At 37.2% G+C, this 7,866-nt stretch overlaps 1 long non-coding RNA gene across 2 annotated transcripts; it reads left to right on the top strand.

The window, feature by feature from the left end:
- The first annotated feature begins 6,517 nt into the window (after positions 1-6,517).
- On the top strand, positions 6,518-7,433 carry LOC110913038. Of its 2 annotated transcripts, none has more exons than XR_002578338.2 (4): positions 6,518-6,752; positions 6,838-6,968; positions 7,068-7,251; positions 7,335-7,433. It is a non-coding gene; the product is annotated as an uncharacterized LOC110913038 (long non-coding RNA). The 2 variants fall into 2 exon arrangements; XR_004881404.1 differs by having other exon boundaries at positions 6,662-6,748.
- The last annotated feature ends 433 nt before the right edge of the window (positions 7,434-7,866 follow it).

Raw genomic sequence — 7,866 nt, forward strand, 5'->3', positions numbered from 1 at the left:
TAACGTCAGTCTACACACATTGTTAGCGGATAAGTATGCAACACAGAAACTATTTATTTAAACACATAATTGTGTTACTAGTATTTCTTTGATCTTAGACTGTACATATAAGCACATCTCAGACAAATAAGTAACTAATGCAAGTCTTGTTATACTAATAAACTCTAACCCCATGAGTTTTATTTATTCATTGGTTACATGCAATTACAAACAAAATACCTAAATATGGTTGTCTGAAATGAATTATAACTCACATAGTGTATAAATACATGTTATTGGTATCAATTAAAACACATAAAACAAATAGGATATGTTTATAAAAATATTATAGCTTGATTTTTGTCATCATAAATATTTAGTCCTTATCGCCGTCATGTAAAGGAGACAGGTAAACATGTCCAATTAAATTAATTCTGATCGAATCGAAGGTTGCTATAGGTTTCTATGTTGTGTAATTCCCCTTGCCTCCTCTCACGTTTCTTCTCTCACTAACCATAACACATTAACACCTGCCATAAGTGAATGGTTTACCCCATTTCCTTATTATAAAGAACTAGTGTAATTACTTCGTGCTTTGCGCGGTAAGTCTTTATACATAGTAGAAAAAACATTACATACCGGTTTGAACTAGGAGTGCAAATATATCGGAAAATGCCAATGCAAACTCATATGAAAAAAAAATCATAAAAATTGATAACTAAATACTATAAGGAAAAATCAGTTTTACTACGACCATGCAATGATCCAACAATTGCTTTCTTAACATATCAACCTAAACTTAGAATTAATAAGTGCATCTTTTGAAAAAAAACTATGTTATGGTTTTTTTTTAACATAGAATTAATAATTACATCACATGAAGAAATTTATGCTAGAAAACAATGTTAGACCTTCTGTGAATCATTGGCCATGAGCTAGTTAACAGACCTTTCCACAGTAAATCTAAAATCGCGAAAAGACAAATTTAACACACAACAAGTTTATGAGTAGTAGGCTGGAAAGTTTTACACGATCCGCTTACATGACATAAGATAAACAGGTTAGGGTAATAAATGGCTTGACACACTTATATTTATAGTTTTTTTTTCTAAGATTTGAAATGATAATAATTAGTCCATCAAGTGATATATGTTTACGTTATGTTCTCAATAGTTCGTATTACACTTGTAGCCCACGTTCAACATTTTTCGACACTTCTAGTAAATTTACACATGCATTTAAAATGGATAATGGATATAAGTAACCAACGTGAACATTTCACATACACACATGCCGTCTCTCGCTCTCTCTATCTCTTTCTCACACACACACCCATATATCTATATCTATATCTGTACTATATATAATAAGCATATCCTAAGGATTTCTTAAAGCAATTTGCCATTCCCTTAAAACACCCTTAATGCGTAATGTACAAGTCTTTTAAACACAACAAACACATTTATAACCTCGCTTTCCACATATACCCTTACTAACTCAAACAAAGACACACAGATCATGATCTACCGTCCATCACTTCACACAAATCATGTCTATTAACTTCACATAGATCATGATCCGCACATTCACTTTTGAAAGTTGTACCATTCCTCTTTGCACCAAATTCCTCTCCCTGCAGTTGTGTACTTGCAAGATCTAGATCTGCACCAAATTCCTCTCTCTGCATTTTCTAAATTTGAATTCCCAAATGAAAAGAGAGGAGAGGGAGACAGAGAGAGAATGAGAAATAGAGAGATATGGATTCCCTTGTTTGGTAACCGTAGAGAGCTTATGATGGACGAAGCACACAAGTCTCGATACTCTGTTCACTCAGGTTGGGATAAGATGTATCAGGACCTCAAAGTCTTGTATTGGTGGCCGAAGATGAAAGCTCACATCACGACTTATGTGATTAAGTGTTTGACCTGCTCGCAAGTCAAGGTAGAATATTAGAAACCCTCAGGCTTACTTCAGTAACCAGAGATACCCTTGTGGAAATGGGAGCAAATTGCCATGGATTTTGTCACTGGGCTACCTAGAACTCAAAACGGGAACAATACCATTTGGGTGATCGTTGACCGTCTCACGAAGTCTGCGCATTTCCTTGCAATCAAGGAAACGGATAAGTTCTCACAATTAGTTGCTGTCTACCTCAAGGAGGTGGTTTGTAGGCACGGGTGCCGACCTCTATTATCTCTGATCGTGACCCGCATTTCATCTCAGATTTGTGGCAGTCGATGCACAAATCACTCGGCTCGCGTCTCGACATGAGCACCGCTTGTCACCCACAAACAGATGGTCAAAGTGAACGAACCATCCAGACGCTAGAAGACATGCTGCGAGCATGTGTGATCGATTTTGGTAAAGGCTGGGAGAAACACTTGCCGCTGATAGAGTTTTCTTACAATAGCAGTTACCATTCTCTTATACAGGCGGCCCCGTTCGAACCATTGTACGGACGGAAATGTCGTTCTCCTCTTTGTTGGGTTAAGGTGGGTGACAGCCAAGTCACAGGTCCGGAACTTGTTCTTGAAACTTCAGAAAAGATTGTCCAGATCAGAAATCGTATGGCAGTGGCTCGCGACCAACAGAAAATCTACGCCGACAAGTGTAGGGAACCCTTGGAATTCGCGGTAAGCGATCGTGTTATGTTGAAAGTCTCACCCTGGAAGGGTGTGGTGCGTTTTGGAAAGCGCGGCAAGCTTAATCCATGCTATGTTGGGCCATTCAAGGTTTTGGATCGTATTGGTGAAGTGGCCTACAAGCTCGAGTTACCTGCTGAGTTGGGTAACGTGCATGATGTCTTCCATGTTTCACAATTAAAGAAGTGTTTGTCCGATGAAACACTTGTGGTGCCACTCCAGGAGCTAAAGATCGACGACAAATTGCATTTTGTCAAAGAACTAATAGAAATTATGGATCGGGAAGTCAAGGTTCGTAAGCACAGTCGAATTCCGATTGTGAGAGTTCGTTGGAACTCAAGACGTGGACCGGAGTTCACGTGGGAGCGCGAAGATCAGATGAAGCTGAAGTATCCTCACCTTTTCCCAACTAAACAATCATCCTGATGCAACCTAGGAATTTCGGGCCGAAATTCCCTTTTAAGTTGGGGATGATGTGGCACCTGGGGAAAATCCACAGTCATCCTGATCTAACACCTTGTTGTTTTAGGATTGCTTGTCAAATTTCAGGACGAAATTTCTTTCAAGTTGGGGATGATGTGACAACCCGATATTTCAAGATCATTCCTCCATGCGCCTCTTGTTTTACAATACTTTTTTATAGTTCGTTTTACATTGTATTATTATATTATTTTCGAATGATTAAGAGTCTATGTTTGGTGGTTAATGTTTAAAGTTTAATGTTAGTATTTACTGAAAAACTAATGTGACGAATAACCCCCTTTGACGAAAGATGGGTCTTTCGCCACAAAGTTGCTCGACGAAAGATGGGTCTTTCTTCACCTACGGCCCAAATGAAGCCTAGTTGGGTGGCTCGGCCCTATTCACATTATATAAACCTGCGTATGTGCGTAAACCTAAGGATTTTCATCAAACCCTAATCCTCTGGACGGCAAATTTCTCTCAAGAGTGAAGTCTCTTTTCGGTCCTAACGTTATTCTTCATCTTGTGAATCGGTTAGTATTCACCACTGTTAATCGTCAGAATTATTGTGTGATAACTTTATGTGAAACTAGGGTCTTGTTATGATGTCGTGCAGTAGAATACATGAATAATTATGGTACTTGTTCATGTTGGTTTTAGCGGATTAGAAACTTGTAAACGATGATTGAATATACGTAATCCTGGTTCCGTAATCAACTGCTGTATCGCTTGATTAACAGTGATGATTGTAAGATAAGTTGTTAACCAGATTTGTGAAATCATGTATGGTGAAACTGTATGTTCCGGATAGATTGTTACGGTGAAGGATTATTATAATTAGGGTTCTTGAGCATGATTAGAAAATGTTGTATGATCCGACTTGGGAATTGTTGAACTTGTTAGCATAAGTTACATCTAAAGTTTAGGAAATGTAACTGATTGTTACGTGCAACGACGAAAGACATCTTGACGAAGAACATGGTCTTTCGTCACCTACATTCTCGGCGAAGAACAGTCTTTCGTCATTAGGGTATTTCGCCGTGGATTGAACAAACATAACAGTGTTCACAGAACATAGAGTTTAAATAGTTCCTGGTGCATATAATGATGAATGTGTTTGTCATACGATTACATCTGTTGCATGTTAACACCCTTAGTGAGAAATGAGGAATGCGAACTAACTTATGTGAATAACAAATCCATCTGTTAAATGTTATTAAGTGTCAAGTACATGAGTGTGGACTTGTATGAGTAACTGTTGGGTGATATATGATGATCCTTACTATGAATGCAAATTGTGAAAATTATGTGACTTGGATGATTACGAAACTGATAATATTTGATAAATACTGAGCAAATCCAAGGTGAGTTCACTGCCTTTTTCAAGCGTACGTCCCGAGGAGGGATATCGGGTAACGTTCCGGGGAGGAATGTCGGGTATTGGGTTTGACTGGAATGTTAAACCTGGGATGTTGGTTATTACACTCATTTCTATCATTAAGTCCCATCATATACCGATTGGTTGCCAGGGAGGTAACGGGGTTATTAGTTGATAGCGTTATTAGGTTTGGCACCCTCACACCGTACCGGGGAGGACGGTCGTGAACTAATTACCTTAACTACTTGACCAATGTGTGATAGAGCATTGGGGTTTGGGAAAATAATCTGGAGCCATCTGCGGTAATCGAGTTAATAATAACATCTAATATCTGAAATGTTTTATACTCATATCTGGTAACTAAACCGTGTTAACAACCTTTGAACTCACCAGCGTCGTCTGACACAATTGTCTGCATGCTTGCAGGTCGTTAGATTCTTGGTTATGGACTTGCTATCTGGGAGTGCTGGAGTAGTCATGGTCGAGACTCTTGGATACTTGTTTCGTTGGTTTTGAACACTTGTTTTGAAACAGTTGATTAACATTTTACATTATGTTTCCGCTGAACGTTTACTTTGGTTTTAACTTATGACTTGGAATTATATTATGAAATGAATGGAATGTTTTTTTAAATATTTATTATAGTTTAATGTGATTAGTGGCTGGATCCTGGTACGTCACATGCCTTGCGGGGGTTCCCGCGTGTGGTATTTTGGGGGTGTGACAATATCGGAATATGCCAATGCAAACTCATATGAATAAAACAATCATAAAAATTGATAACTAAATACTATAAGGAAAATAAGTTTTACTACGACCATGCAATCATCGACCAATTGCTTTCTTAACATATCAACCTAAACTTAGAATTAATAAGTGCATCTTCTTCTCATAAAAAAAACTATGTTATCGTTTTTTTTTAACTTAGAATTAATAATTAAATCACATGAAGAAATTTATGCGGGAAAACAATGTTAGACCTTCTGTGAATCATAGGCCATGAGCTAGTTAATAGACCATTCCATAGTACATCTAAAATCCCGAAAGGACAAATTTAACACACATCAAGTTTATGAGTAGTAGGTTGGAAAGTTTTACACGATCCGGCTTACATGACATGAAGATAAACGGGTTAGGGTAATAAACGGCTTGACACACTTATATTTATAGTTTTTTTCTAAGATTTGAAATGATAATAATTAGTCCATCAAGTGATATTTGTTTACGTTATGTTCTCAGTAGTTCGTATTACACTTGTAGCCCTCGTTCAACATTTTTCGACACTTCTAATAAATTTACACATGCATTTAAAATAGATAATGGATATAAGTAACCAACGTGAACATTTCACATACACACACGCCCTCTCTCTCTCTCTCTCTCTCTCTCTCTCTCTCTCTCTCTTTATCTCTTTCTCTCACACACACACACATATATCTATATCTATACTATATATAATAAGCATATCCTAAGGACTTCTTAAAGAAATTTTCCATTCCTTTAAAACACCCTTAATGTGTAATATACAAGTCTTTTAAACACAACAAACACATTTATAACCTCACTTTCCACATATACCCTTACTAACTCAAACAAAAACACACAGATCATGATCTACCGTCCATCACTTCACACAGATCATGTCCATTAACTTCACACAGATCATGATCCGCACATTCACTTTTGAAAGCTGTACTATTCCTCTCTGCACCAAATTCCTCTCTCTGCAGTTGTCTACTTGCAAGATCTAGATCTGCACCAAATTCCTCTCTCTGCATTTTCAAAATTTGAATTCCCAAATGAAAAGAGAGGAAGGGGAGACAGAGAGAGAATGAGAAATAGAGAGAGAGAGGCGATGGAGAAGGAGAGATGACGGCATGAGAAACCATAAATTACAAAATCGTTCAGATCTTCAAGGATTTCCGATACGAAACCTTTGTTAGGGGACTACAATCGAATGGACAAAAGATTAAGAGGTGTCAATTTTGTCATAATCGAGAGAAGGATGAACAGGCAGCGACGAACTGGGTTTCGATAGGAGTTTTAAGGGTAAGTTTTTATTGAGTTTTCTTTTGCTTTTTGGCTCGATTGAAGCCCTAATTTGTTGTTATTTCTGCTTTGGTTTTGATTTCAATGATGGATGTTTGATTTGAGGATTTGGAAAGGCATAGCAAGTGTTTGATGAAATGTTATTTAGGAGATTTTGAATATTTTTTTTCGTGCATGAGAATCTTGTGAATGAAGCACAACTTGAAAAAAAAGCAAACCCAGGGAGCTTCAAAATAGAGTTAGTGAGTTAAACGATTTTGTTCGTCTTCATTGTAATTTAAATATGAAGTTTTGTATTCTTCGGCATATGAATATATACCGTTGCAGATCAAAAGAGGCTAAAATTACAGTCCACGGGGAAGGCGGAAGACGTGGCCGGATTGTGTGGTGATTTTTGATATTGAAAGGAAGAGTTTTGTGATTTTGGAAGCTACCAGGTTGCAGATTCCTATTATAGCGTTAGTGTTGTCATTTTGTGTTTATGAATTATAGATTATGAATTATGATGAATGTTTGAATTTAAGTGTAGAGTTATGGATTTGAGTGTTTGATTATAGGCTGGTGGACCTGAGTATGCCGTTGGAGAGGTTTAAGAAGATTACGTATCCTGTTCGGGCGAATGATTCGGTGCAGTTTATGTATTTGTTTTGTAATTTGATTATGAAAAACGATCCAATATGAGCAGAAGAAGCTCGCTGCAGCTAAAGGGAACGTGGTTAAGGAAGTCGAGCCGAAAATTGGGTAAGAAGGTGTATAATGTTTGTGTATAAATTTGATGTTTAGATAAATAATAAGTTTTGTTGTGGTTGAATTTTGGATTGAAGTGAGGCGGCTTTACCGGCTGGTACGATTAAGATAGATAGTGTAAATGATGAATTGACGGTTCTATCGTATGAAGGGTTATCTCCCGCTTTTGATGGTAATTGTGTAATTTGTTTTACTTAATAATCATTTATGACTATCTTTTTATGCACATGTGATATATTTCTGAATACATATCCCACATAAATCAAGGAGCTTTTGGAATAACTTGTTGTCGTTAAGATCAATGATAATAAAGGGACCAAGATGGGTTTTGATAGGCAAAAGTATGGGTTTATTATGACCATCAGTTCTATCATTCTTCCACATCTAAGTTCTAGGATCACAAAGGTAACCTTTAAACCCTAAAATGTCTAAATGTTACCAGAGAGGCTCGATTCCCTTTCGTTGTTCGTCTAATATGAAGAAGAAGGTCCCATTTGTTCTTAACAAGTAATTTCATTAGGGTGTGAGTGATTGTTGTTCACTGGCTTAACAAGAATCAAGTGCCGTTATTTTGAGTTGTTTCTCTCTTTGTTTTTAGGGTTGTTTGCT

The sequence above is a fragment of the Helianthus annuus genome, chromosome 15, assembly GCF_002127325.2.
Source record: "Helianthus annuus cultivar XRQ/B chromosome 15, HanXRQr2.0-SUNRISE, whole genome shotgun sequence".
Taxonomy (NCBI): Eukaryota; Viridiplantae; Streptophyta; class Magnoliopsida; order Asterales; family Asteraceae; genus Helianthus; species Helianthus annuus.